General features: G+C 42.1%; 1 protein-coding gene across 14 annotated transcripts in view; it reads left to right on the top strand.

Moving 5' to 3' along the window:
• DAB1 (DAB adaptor protein 1) overlaps window positions 1–14,107 on the top strand; it is a 1,146,801-nt gene that overhangs the window by 270,829 nt on the left and 861,865 nt on the right. The gene's annotated exons all lie outside the window — the stretch shown is intronic.

The raw sequence follows: 14,107 nt of genomic DNA, 5'->3' as shown, positions 1-14,107 counted from the left end.
CATCCAGAACCCAGTTCCTCTGTTCTGTTGCTTCCACACCCGCACTGTCTGCGTGAACAAAGATAACTCTTCTCCGCCACCCTCCTGTCCCAGTTCTTACAAAGGAGGAAGACGACACACAGAACAAGCAAATTCATCTCAGGAAGTGAGCCACAACGACACATCTTGTCACATCCCATTATTCATGACTTACTCATGTGGTCATGCCAAGTGGCAAAGAAGGCTGAAAATAGAGTTTCTAGCTGGGCACCTACATTTAAATAGAGAAGGAGTTGTTTTGGTAAAAGGAAGAAGGGATAAATGGATCATGGTAGCATGTTTAGGATGTCTTTTCTAACCAGAATGGCCTCTTTTGCCCTCTATGAAGCCAAAACTGAGCATCTTTCAAATGCCAGTTTAAATATATCCCTTCTTAAAGTTTTCCCAAAAGTACAATCCTTCAAGACTATCTATTGCACATCTAGAAGACCTGGCTGATGGTCATGCCTATGCCTACAGAATACATGAAGAGTTGGTTCAAATACTGTCTCTCCCTTTGCTATTATCACCAGTTTAGGAAAAGGAAGGAGTAATTTTACGAGCTAACATTTACTGGTCACCTAAACTAGGTGCTGTGCTAACTGCATTATGAGCATTACCTCATTCGAACATTCCAGTTGACCTATGAATTAGGCACTGTTGTTCAGTTGCCAGATGAGGAAACTAGTAGTCTCTGAAGTCACTTTCCCAAAGCTTTTCAGCTAGGAAGTGCCAAATTGATCATTTCAACATAAAACCTCTGGCTCCAAGCTTTATTATTTCTTTCATCACATTGCAACTTTTCTATAAAGAGCTTTGCAAAGACAAACTTCACAGACCTGAAACAAGTGGGTAATTCAGTGTTGATTAGTAATTTGAAAAAGATACTCAAGGTAAAAAAAAAAATTCTAACAAACTTATCTGCACTAATTTAATTTTCTGTGTAATTGTATATTCCTTGTGAATCAGGGTCCTCCTTCTCCATGATATGTTTTAAGTAAGTAATACTGAGGACTTACTCCCTCGTTTTCATCTTTCCTTGATTCTTTCCATGATTTTCTCTTGGGGAAAAGGGGCAGATTGAAAACTGTGGTTATATATGTAACCATTAAAATATATGCTCTCCCTATAAAAATGAACTTGTGCCAGAGTCTAATAAATTACGTGCTAATATGCCAGCTCTCCAGTCTGCAGGGGAATTGTAATCATTCTCCTGATCAGAGTAGCATAATTCTCACCCTCTCTATCTGTTAGTTCCTTAACCTAGCAAATCTGAGGACCTCAACTGCAATTAATTCAACATCCTCAAGTACCACGAGGTGCCTGGTTATGAACTAGGAATTGCATGTCAGAAATGGAGAAAACACAGCCCTTGCCCTCAGGGGGCTTAGAGTCTACTGGAGAAGGAAAAAAACAAGGGAAACAAATAACTGTAGTGTTAAGAGATTTGCCCAATAGGTGACATGTGTTTAAAAGAGAGAGAGGCGGGGCGCCTGGGTGGCGCAGTCGGTTAAGCGTCCGACTTCAACCAGGTCACGATCTCACGGTCCGTGAGTTCGAGCCCCGCGTCGGGCTCTGGGCTGATGGCTCAGAGCCTGGAGCCTGTTTCCGATTCTGTGTCTCCCTCTCTCTGCCCCTCGCCCGTTCATGCTCTGTCTCTCTCTGTCCCAAAAATAAATAAACGTTGATAAAAGAGAGAGAGGCTTGGGTCTGGGTTGAAATGAGGAGGGGAGGTAATATCTGAGCTCAGTTTTGAAACATAAGAGCAAGTCAGATGCAGGAGATAACCTTCCAGGGAAAGGGAACTGAATATGCAAGATAATGGGCTATGATCTACATCATGGGTTTTGAAAACCATCAGTGCATTAATAATTTTGCAGTATGAATTGATCGTGTCAATTTAAGAACTTTTTGTGGTGGGTGATGGGTCGGAGTAAGGGCTTTGAAGCAGAAAAGTGAAATGATCCCATTTATGTTTTAGGAATATCCCAGGGTGGGGGCCCTTGGAAAAATCAGGGACAGCTGTTAGAAAACATTTGCAATGATCAAAGATTAGACGTGATGAAATACAAGTTGTATGGCAACTGGCAAGAGAGGCTAGATAGTGCATATGGGAAAATAGCTGACATGTATTCAGGATTTACTATGTGCCAGGCCCTGTGCTATGTTGTTGGGCATAGTAACTTCTTCCATCTTCACAACTGTCCAAGGAGCTAGGTGCTGTTGTTGTACTCATTTCACAGATGAGGACACTTAGGTATTGGGCCCAGCTAAGAAATGGCAGAACTAGGACTTGAACCTCCTCTAGCCCCACAGTCTTCCGCTTTAAGCACTGAAGGGGTGCTTTTAATTTTATTTTCTTATTAAAATGTTGGGCATCCTCAATTTCTCTTTGAAGGGCATGAGATAAACTGTCTGGCAGTGGATTAGGAAGAGGATGAACAGAACATCCCTGCACTTGACCGTCTTGATAACCTTGAAAGCATGATAATCTGTATTCTTATCTGTGAAATGGAGATAATTATACCCATTTCATAGTATTTTTCTGTGGATGTAAAGGGCAGTGTATATACAGTGACTCTGGTAGTTCCTAAAACATGGAAAGCACTTCTCAAATACTAGTTTATTTTTCCTTCCTTCCCCTTGGAGAATGCTGGCACTTTTGCAATTCCTATTAAAGTTCTTTATAAAAAGAGATGAAAATTCTTAGAGTGCTGAGGAAAAATGAGCCAAAGCTACCTGTAACAACACAGATGAATCTTGAAGACTAATGTGGGTGAAAAAGCAATTCTCAGAAGACCATGTACAGTGTGATTCCATTTTTATAAAGCACAAAAAAAACCCACATCTAAAGAATGTATTGTTTAGGGATATGTGCATATGTGGTAAGTTATTTCTTATAAATAAAAGGATTGTCTAATACAGCTTTAAGGATGATAATAGCAACTGGAGGGGAAGGCAAGGAGACAGGATAAGGAGGGGCGTGTCATTGGTGCAATGGTGGACACAACAGTATGTTGGTAGTGAGCACATGGATGTTTATTTTAATAGTAATAGTAATAATCCTCCGTAGGTATTCAATATTGCATATAAAAATTATATATTTTATATTAATTATATTATATTATATTATATTATATTATATTATATTATATTATATTATATTATATTTAAATAGATAAGGGGAAAGAGTATCCAGGGAAGCTTTAGGACCCAAACAAGAACCCAAGTCTTTATCTCTTGGCTCTGCTTCCTCTAGATTAACAGCTTCCTTAATCTGGACAGGGTGGCTCTCCTGGCAGCTTCAGACTCACTTCATTCTAGCACATTGTCCAGCAAAAAAGAGAAAGTGTCTATTTCCCCAACAACTCAAGTTAAAGACTTAGCACTGAATCTCATCCTTCCTGATTGGCCTGCTGGGTCATGCTCAGGGCTGGAATCAGTCTCTGAGGCTAAGGTTTGCATTAATTGATTTAGTCCCAGTTACATGCTGGACACGTGTGGCCTGGGCTGGAGTCAAGCTGACTCAAAGCACATTGGTTGAGAATGAGAGAAACGTGGGGTCTCCAAAGCCAAATCAGGATGTTAATGTTACACCAAGGAGTGCATGTCAACAGTAAAAACAGCCAATGCTCACAGGAGCTATTTAAAATACCTTGTATTGTCATGATTACATAGCAATGCAGTTTAATATTGGCATTTTTTTTTAATTTTAGAAAATCATATAGGCGAAAATGAAAGTTACTGGCAATCTTAGAACTCTAAGAAAACCGATGTTGACGTTGGGACCTATTTCCTTCCAGTCATTTCTGTATTTGTTTTGTTGCATTGGCGATTCTATAACTCTATAACCTATCTGGACTTAACAAATACATCATTAGTATTTTCACAAGCTTTTAAATCTTTTTGTGATTATTTCATTTAGTTTTTCTTCCCTTCTAAGTTCCAGGTGCTTTGCTTAACGTTTGAAATACTGAAATGATTGTCACGGTTCTTGTCCTCAAGCTGAATTCATAGTCTATTACTGAGTAGTCATGGGAAAAAATATGGTTATGTAAACATTATCCTAAGAGTGTAGCACATAGAGCAGGACCTCCTACCCAAACAAGAGTTTTCAGAGTCATGCCTGAGCTCAGCCTCTAAGGAAATGTAGGATTTCAGCAAGGTTAGGAGGCAGGGGAGAGGGAGAGACTATAGGGTAGAGGAGGGTCAGGCAAAGAGGAAAGGACAATCAAGGACACAGAGGTCAAAGTGCCATGCTATGTCTTGAGCCCAAAGTTCAAGACCCAACAAAAAAGGTGAAGCCCGAGATGAGGGGTTTGGAAGGCCTTGCATTCCCTGCAAGAGAAGCTAGACTTTTCAAAGGGAGGCCATAGCTTATCTAGATTGGGAATATGGTCTGTGCTCCTGCTCAGGACATACCACTACATGAATTGCCTTTTTTGTAGGCCCTCTGTGTGCCTATCAGAGTCTTACACATTCTTTGTGGCAGAAAGTGAGCTGCCCACTCCATAAAGCCTTCTTCAACCAGCCAAGGGGAATCTGATTCCCTCTACTTCAATAAGCATTCAGCTCTCCCTCTTCCGCCCTCTCAGGCACTTTGAAGGTGGTTGTGTTGGACTTATAGGTGGGAGGTTTTTGTGTGCATACCTCTAGACAGAAGGAATGCTGAGAGTCTTACCTGAAACATCTTTGTGTTGTCTGCTATATCTGACACACAGAATATGAGTGGGTTAAATGCTATGGAATTGAACTATATACCAGTGATTTTCAACCAAGACAGATTTTTCACACATGAGACATTGGTAGGATTGGTAACATTTTTGGTTATCATAACTGGTGAAGGAGGTGCTACTTGGCATTTAGTAGGTGGACCAGAGATGCTGTCCTACAATGCACAAAATATCCCCCATAACAAAAAATTATTTAGCCTGAAATATCAGTAGTTCTGAGACTGAGAAACCCTAAAATATACTGAGTGAAGTATAGGGTCATTTTCCAGAGTGCTCATTTCTGGTCTTGGCTCTGCACTATTTCCATAGGTGGCTTTGAGCTAGTGTGCTCCCTCTGGGTCTCAAGGTCATCATCTGCAGGATAACTAGTATGAAGATCCCATGCTTTGGAATCAGGTAAAGCTGGGCTCAAATTTTCACTCAGCTGTCTACCTCCCATGAGGTTCTGGGCAAGTTATTCTTTATGTCTCTGTTTCCTCTTTTGTAAACAGAGACAATGGTGTCTACTTTGGAAAACTATAAGGTGTTGAGATAATTTATATAAAGCAGGACCCATAGCACGTGACACACATAAGATGCTCAATAATCAGTATTGCTATGACACTACTACCATTACTGTTAATATCATAAAGGGCTTGGGAATGGACTCTAAGGTCTTATCCAGCTCCAGTAACCTAGGACTCCTTGCTTTGTTTTCTCTTCATGAAAATATTTGGTGTTGTCACTCACCTGGATTAAAGGAGGTGGCCAGGCATCAGGTGGGGTCCCAGCAAGTAACATGTGGCATACTCAGACTGAGAAAGTTTATTAAAGAGATTATTATAAAGGCATGAGTAGTTTTAAGGCAACCAACAAGAGGTAATACAGGACCCTGGGCTATACCCTCTAGGTCTGAAAGGCTAGGAAAAGGAGAATTACTAGAATCTAAAGAAGGTAACTCTGGGGAGAGAACCCTCCTACAGGAGGGCAGTGAACCTTTGCAGATCGCCAGGGAATAAATATCAGACTTCATCTTCTTCCTCTTTCTCCATGTCTTGCTGGTTCTTCCCCCTGAATTCTACAGGAAGTCAGAGGTCAAAAAGCCTGTTGATGTAGGCTTTATGTCAATTTCCCAGGACACAGACCCTGGTAAGAAGGTAAAGAGAGTGGATCTGAAGAAGCAAAGAAAAAAATCAATTATGGCATTGTCTTAGACTTTGTGGAATAGCAGCCATCTGGGGTTTAGGCACATAGCCTGCTATCAGACTCATTGTGTTAGTACTGTAGCTCTTCACAAGGGAGAAATAGCACCACACGTGGTTATCCATGCCACCCACAGTGTATCTCCTCCCCCAGACTCAGGGGGAAACACAGCTCCGTTCTGATAAAGGCTTCTGTGTCTCCTTTGAGTAATATGCACCTCAAGGAAGAGAAAGGTGCAGGGAAGCTCCATGCTGGGAGCTGGAAAACAATGGAGGCTGCTTTGGGAAGCCGTATGAGTTGGTGGGATCCTGGTGACCTGGGTCCCAGTTCTGGCTCTATCCCTTGCTGGCTTTGTGATCTCTGGGACTCACTTTATTTACCTATAGTGGGGGTAGAATTCTCTAGCTTACCAACCTGTTTTGTGGATTAGAAGTACTTGAAAGAATGCATTCCAGTCCTTGGCACCTTGTGAAGCTCAGCAACATCAGAATTCATTTACTTAACGTTTATCTAGTGAGCAGTTGCCAGGTACTAGTCTTGTGGCAGGCCCTGGAGTAAAATCATGATGGTTAAGTAAGGGCCAAACTTTAAGGAATCACAGTCTGGAATAAGACTTTCTATTTTGGGATTGATAGGTAAGCTTTGGCAATTGCATAAATCCCTCGAAATTGAATTGAAGTTTGTATACAGGTAAGTATGTGTGTGCATGTTTCTGGAAAGATTTCATTAAATTCTCCAAGTTAAGAATCACTGAGGGAGAACTTTCAGAGGAGGATTCCTAAGAGAGTAGATTTAGTAGAATAGCAATAAAAACAAACAGACAAACAAAAAACAGGCAGTATTTAGTGTACAGAAAATACAATTAGAGGTTAACTCCATACTTATCTCTCTGTGACCCTGCCTGGAAGTTTGGACTGGAGGGTAAAAGCCACAGGCAGGAGATATCAGCTACATTCAATTAATAACTTTGCAATAATCAGAGGTATCAGGAAGATGTTTGGGAGAGATGGACACATTCAAGAAGATGCTGAAAGATTGCTTATAGGGCTTTCTATTACAGGAGTAAGTAGCCTACAGAGTTTTTTCCAACTCTGATGTTTCAACAACTCAGCAGGATGGAGTGTGAAGATGGTGATGCCTACAGTAGAGAGACGGGTGGTTTGTGTTTGTATCTGTCCGTGCTTCCTCTGCCTTTTCTGTGAAGCGGCATGATCACATGATTAAGTGAGATGTTGTAACAAGCTAGGGAGTGAACCAATGGATCATTGACCAGGTACAGGAAGATAGATGAGATAGCACTTTTTGGAGTCTCTTGCCAAGATCCTAAGAGTGACCATGTGGAAAGCTGTTTCTACTAAGCATTTCTACTAAGTATCTATGTTATTAGATACTCCAAGCCAACTTGATAACCTTGACTCTCACCAAGGCTAGGAAGCATGGAACCTGCAGAGGTCCCCTAGTTCCAAAGCCTGGGCCAGTGATAAGTAATATGTTTAAAACGTCTTTACAGAAGAAATCCCAAACTACAGGTGACATTATTGGTTTATTCATATATCTGATATTTATTGAGCACATATCATGTGGCAGAAACTGTACTGAGCATTAGAGATATAGGCATAGAAAAGGGGAAGGAATCAAGGTAATATTTGTTGAATGAAAGGCACTTAATATTCATTATCAGATTTAATGAGTATGCCAATTTTGCAAGATGTATTTCATCTTCATCTTATATTTATAGGAAACAGGTTCAGCAACTTGTCCAAGGTTTTGAAGCTGTTGAGTGTTGGGACTTCAGATTTGAATTTAAGAGAGGTGTGTTTTCTTCCTAACATCAAAGTCTCTGCCATTATGGTGCCTATAGCATCAGCTGGGGCACACATACACAAAAGAAACATCTGCAGGCCCATGTGTAGTGCGATATGATGGGGGAGTAGGGGATGGGCTGAATGAGTTCTGAAGAGCCATCCAGTTCTAAGAGACTTGTTTAGGGGCTGGGATGTGAGCTGAACTCCAAAGCATGCATAGATACAGAAAGGCTGGATACCAACGGGTGGAGTAGGAAATTCCAGGCCCAGGTAGCAGGGTACCAGACAAAACATATGAAAAGCAATCTTGGTTTGAGGAAAGATAAAGTCTGTGTGGTGCACATGGGAAGTGGCTGTGGGATCTGAGCCAGTAGAGTCAGTTGGGAAGAGATTAGGAAGAGATTTGAGTGTCCTGGCTTACAATATGGGCTTTAATCTGAGTCTGTAGAAAGTCTGTGAAGGTGACCAGCATGTGTTGGACATGGCCAACTTACGTTGTAGAGAGAAATGCTTCCTGTGTCTCCAAGTAGAATGGTGGGCACTAGAGCCCAGAGTCACTCCCATCTCTCTCCATCTTCTCCTCAGGCAGCAGGCCGGGTCCTTAACGGCCTATTCTTCCTGCAGCAGGGCTCTCACTGGCCCTTTCTCCCAATCTGCATGTCTCCCTATAAATCAGGAGAAAAATGCCAGGAGCCCATGCATGACTCTCTTGTTACCATAAATCTTGGATGTGAGTGTGGTGGATGGTGGGTTTAGGTAATTACATAATATAAAACCGTTCTTGCCTTTCTCAAGTCTGAAGAATTGTTATCTGTGTATCTCCTTCTGTAATTTACGGCCTTTCTGGATGAGGGGGAGCATTCTCACAGCCACTGCCTATAAATTATGTGCTTTTCCCATAATTCCCACTGGTGAATATTCCTGATGGTAAATGACTATTATTTCTATTTCTATAGGCTGTACTCATATATACATAATAAATATAGGCATGTTGGATGATGAGGACCAATTTATAATGACTCCTTATTTAGAGGGCAGGGCCAATATGGGGGAGGGGGCAGAGATAGTGTTTGTGCTTCTCTGAATAGGTTCTTCCAATGGAATAGGGGACTCTTCCAATGGAGCCTCAGGAACCCTTTGCTTTTCAAAACACACTAGCATTCTGCAAGGTGGTTCAGCTGTAACAACTCAAATAATAATAGCCTGTGTTGATTTTTATTGTTCAATTGGGTTTGTTCTTGTGTTATATATTCTCATTGTTTCTCGATTCTTAAACACAGAATTATTTCTCAAAATGAAGACGATGTCTCAATATCTCCAGCTCTTGCTCGGTGTTATGTAGATATAGTGGAGGAGTAGAACTTTGTTTTAGATAGGCAGAAGATTTTCTTCTTTTTTTACTTTTACTTATATTTAAATTAGTTAACATACAGTGTAGTCTTGGCTTCAGGAGTAAAACCCTGTGATTCATCTCTTACATATGACCCCCAGGGCTCATCCCAAAAGGTACCCTCCTTAATGCCCATCACCCATCCCCCCCTCACCCACCCACTCCCTTCTCCAGCAGCCCTCAGTTTGTTCTCTGTTTTTAAGAGTCTCTTATGGTTTGCCTCATGAATATTTTCATTTTTGGTCCCTAATCAGCCCTGTTTTAGCTCTGTGACCTGCAGAAAATTACTGTGTAGCTCTGAATGACCATCCCCTTATCTTTATAGTGAGGATAACAGTAATCAGTCTTCAGCTTCACATTGTTATAAGGATTAACTGTGATAATATATGTCAGAGTGCTTTGCATAGTGCCTCAGACTTTATAGATGCCTAGTAAATGTTTATGAATGAACACATGAATGAATGGGCCGTGATTACAAGCTATCTATAGCTTAATACATAACATTATTTCGAGCACAGCTAAGCCCAAAGTACAATACCAGTAAGATAGAAATTTCTCATCTAACAAGAGTGAACAGACCATTCATTCATTGCTCTGTTCTATGTCATCCAGGGTCATTATTCCTTCTATCTTGTAGCTCAGCCATTTCTCTGGGCAATATTATGTTCTTTTTTTTTTAATGTTTATTTATTTTTGAGACACAGAGAGACAGAGCATGAGTGGGGGAGGGGACAAAGGGAGAGGGAGACAGAATCTGAAGCAGGCTGCAGCCATCAGCATAGAGCTCTACGTGGGGCTCGAACTCACAAACTGTGAGATCATGACCTGAGCTGAAGTCGGATGCCCAACCGACTGAGCCACCCAGGCGCCCCATGGCAATATTATATTTTGCATGGTCAAAGCTGTTTTATCAGTACTGTGTCCAGTTTCCAGCCCATAGGAAAAAGGAAAGAGGAAGTGGAAGGCACAAGCAGCTCTCCCCACCTTTCTTTTTTAAAGAATGAGACCTGGGGGTACTCCTGGGTGGCTCAGTCGGTTAAGTGCCCAACTTTGGCCCAGGTCACGATCTCACGGTTTGTGAGTTTGAACCCCCTGTTAGGCTTTGTACTGACAGCTCAGAGCCTGGAGCCTGCTTCGGATTCTGTGTCTTCCTCTCTCTCTGCCCCTCTCTCAAAAATAAATAAACATTTAATAAAAAAAGAATGACATCTGGAAGATGCACCCACCTTTTCCACTTCTGGAACTTCGTCTCATGACCATAATGAGCTGCAACATAGCTGGGCAGTGTTGTCCTCTGTTGGGTGGTCTATGCTCAGATGAAACTTGGGAGATCATATTAGTAAACACAAGAAGAGAAAAAGGGATATGAGGATGATTAACTTCCTCTGTCTCGTATACCTATCACCACTTCCATTTGGAGGTCAGCTTTAATTCAACCTGAAGACAGTGTGCTACCTTATATAGTTAGTTGTAGTTCCAAATACATCTATCTTATTTCCTCATTAGATCAAAAGTATCTTGAGGGGGGTTGGCTCTTACTTACTCCTTTTTGGGTATCCTCCGGAGCTTAGCACCAGATCTGACCCATTGCAGCTCCTCAGTGTTTACTGACTGACCAATTAATTGAGTACAATGTGCTCTGAGTTGGATGCAGAATTAGCTCACAGCCTGGCTTGTGAGGAATGATGTAAAATGTGCATTGACAGGAACATGGGTCACCCTGCCCTTGGAGCAAAACTGGTCTAGAGGATTCTGGCAGATAACCAGCTTCTCCATTAATGGTTATAAACTGAGTGTCTGGGTAACATCAGTCCACTTGATTGCTTCATCTGCTCAGAAAAGAAAAATAAATAAATACAACCTGTCCCATTTTACAGATGAGAAAACTGAGGTCATAAGTTGTCAAGTGACTTGCCTATAGTCACCTAAGGAGTTATTGCATCACTAAGGTCACTATTCCATTCTCCAAACTCATCAGTACCCTTTCCACTACCCCATTAGATTTCCTATACCGGATTAAAATGATGCCAACAATAGCAAGTGTTTTGTTCCTTATCAATTCTACCATGTTTCACATTCATGATTTCATTTAATCCTTATAATAGCTGTTGGAGATAGCATTATTATTAATACCTCTTTAACAGATGAGGAGACAGAGACCCAAAGAGGTGATAAAATATTTCCTGCCAGTAAGTGAGGTGCTAGACCCTAGAATCAATTGTTCTTATCCTAGTCTTGCTTGGCCCCCTCTCTGCAGATAAAATAATAAATACCAAAGTGCTTTGTAAATTGTAGAGCATCTCCAGCGTCAGGCACTGTTATTGATATGTTATTTCCGGGAGTTCTGAATCTGCACTTGAATTCACAACATGGAAGCCCGCAGTATATTTTAATTATAGCCACTTGATAATCCTGGGGTTGTGGAGTGGGAGGCTGTCCTATAGTATGCCTAAGAGCCCTAAAGAGATCACTCCAGGTCCATGAATATTCATTGCTATGCTAACTCATGAGCTGCATTTTCCTCCAGTCACAGTAATCAGATGCTTCCTGCATCGCTGGAACGTTACAGTCACTTTACAGCAGATGGATCATAAGCAGGTATTGAGTATCTCTGCTAGGGTTTTCTCTTCCCATCACCTAGTGATGCTACTAGGTGAACCTAGTGCTGGAGACACGAAAAGCTACCATGTCCTTCCAGGAAGATTGGCAGGCAACTGTTTACAGAGAGTTTCACACTCTTAAGTTGGGCATTACAGGGACTCAGTTCTTTTATTCTTTGTTTACATTTTTTTTTAATTAGAGGGAGGAGGGGAAGAATATAACTAGGATAGGACCTTGCTACTCAAAAGTGGTCTCTGGAACAATGGCAGTGGTGCTATCTGGGAGCACCGTGGCAAAATTTTGTTACAAAGGCAGAATCTTGGGTTCTTCCCAGACCCTCAGAAACAGAATCTGCCCATTACCAAGATCTCAGGTCATTCCTTTGCTCATTAAATTCAGGAAGCACTGGGCTAGGAGGCTGGAGTTCTCATCCTCTACTTTGCCCTCACTGGTTGTGCAACCTTGGGCAAGTCACTTAACCACTTTGGGCCCCTGTGGCCACCTTTTTTCTAAGGTGAGAAAGTAAGGTGAAGATATTAGTGATTCTTGGTTTGGTGTATAGGAGGTGGTTTCCTCATGAGCCCAGTGCAGCAACTGTCAACAAAAACTCTATCTTCCTTGAAATTTCTAAGACCTCTTCTTTTCGGAACGGTTGCTCATCCAACAAATTATCTACTGATAATGCAGCAGGCACTGTGTCCCTCAGTCCCCTGAAATTTGCTTCCCTGGACTTGGAAGGACCTTCCTCCCTCACTGAAACCAAGCCCAGAGTCTCTGAAGTTTTTTTTTTTTAAATTTTTTTTTTCAACGTTTATTTATTTTTGGGACAGAGAGAGACAGAGCATGAACAGCGGAGGGGCAGAGAGAGAGGGAGACACAGAATCGGAAACAGGCTCCAGGCTCTGAGCCATCAGCCCAGAGCCTGACGCGGGGCTCGAACTCCCGGACCGCGAGATCGTGACCTGGCTGAAGTCGGACGCTTAACCGACTGCGCCACCCAGGCGCCCCTCTGAAGTTTGTTCAGGGGAACCCCAGGTGTGGATGCAGTGAGGAAAATATTGAGATTTCTTAGGACTCTTAATTCCTTCTGTGGTCATTTCAGTATTTGTTTGCATCATTATTACTGTAGGATTCACCCTCTGTATAAATAATAGAATATTCCAACCTTTCATGGTACATGTTAGATTTGCATAAGGTGGACATGGTTTCTTAAAGTTTGTTGTGAGGCTTGTTCATCCAATACTTGTTCATCCAACACTTACTGAGGCTTTAATGTGCTCTCTAGACACAGGGCCAAATGCATTGGACTGAGAAGTAGGGAGACACAAGCCTGGCCCCAAACCAGACTTCCTTGGGAAAGCTGGCCTGCCATTTACCAAGTATGTGGAGGCATGCTCCTTGGCCTCATGTGGCCTTGCTTTCAGCATCTGTAAAAGGGGATCATAAATGCTTTGTGAAGAATAGCACAAATTTTAACTTTTGGCCTACTAGGGAGACAAGTCCAGATTTGGGACAAGGCCATGGACGCTGCTTCCTTGACCTGCATTGTCGAAGTTTCCTAGAAGAAATGACTTCTAGACTGAGACTCAACAACAAGGAACAGTTAGGTAGGTAAAGGCAAGAGTGGAGAACAGTTGGGATAGATGGGAGACTTTTCCTGGAAGGGTGAACAGCATTTTAAAATTTTGAAGATGAGACAGGACAGGATGAGTTAAGCGGAGCAAACCTAACTGTAAATCTGCTTGGTAGATAATTGTTCTGGGGCCTTTACTGTTATGGACTGAATGTGTGGGTATGTATGTTGAAGCCTAAATCCCCAGTGCCCAGGAATTTGGAGGTGGGGCTTTTGGTAGGTAATTAGGCCATGAGGGTGGAGCCCTAGTGAAGGGGATTAGTGCTTTGAAAGGTGCTCTAGAGACCAGAGTGCTTCAGCAAGTGAGGACACAAGAAGAGAGAGCCATCTATAAACCAGGAAGAGGGCCTTCCTCAAGAACCCGACCTGCTGGCACCCTGATCTTCGACTTCCTGCCTCCAGAAGTGTGAGAGTTCAATGTCTATTGTTTAAGCCACCCAGTCTGTGACAGTCTCTTACAGCAGCCCATACTAAGACAGTCACTTTATTACAAATTTGTTTGAATAACACTGAAAAGTAAGGAGTAATGAGGGGACACTGAAAAGATTTAGTAACAGCTAGTTTGGCACAGCACTGAGTAAACAAAGAGAAGCAGATAGTGCAAGGAAGGGGGGGGGGGGCACCACACCCAGGCAGACATTAACCCTTTAGTTGTTGTTAGGTGTGGAATGGTACTGGGAGAAGGATAATGGCTGCCCATGGCCAGTGGGGATCAGCAGAGGAGTTTTGGATCAATGGTGATGGA

The sequence above is a fragment of the Puma concolor genome, chromosome C1 (assembly GCF_028749965.1).
Source record: "Puma concolor isolate L17-30 chromosome C1, mPumCon1.1.hap2, whole genome shotgun sequence".
Taxonomy (NCBI): domain Eukaryota; kingdom Metazoa; phylum Chordata; class Mammalia; order Carnivora; family Felidae; genus Puma; species Puma concolor.
This window is presented reverse-complemented; position numbering and strand designations above follow the sequence as displayed.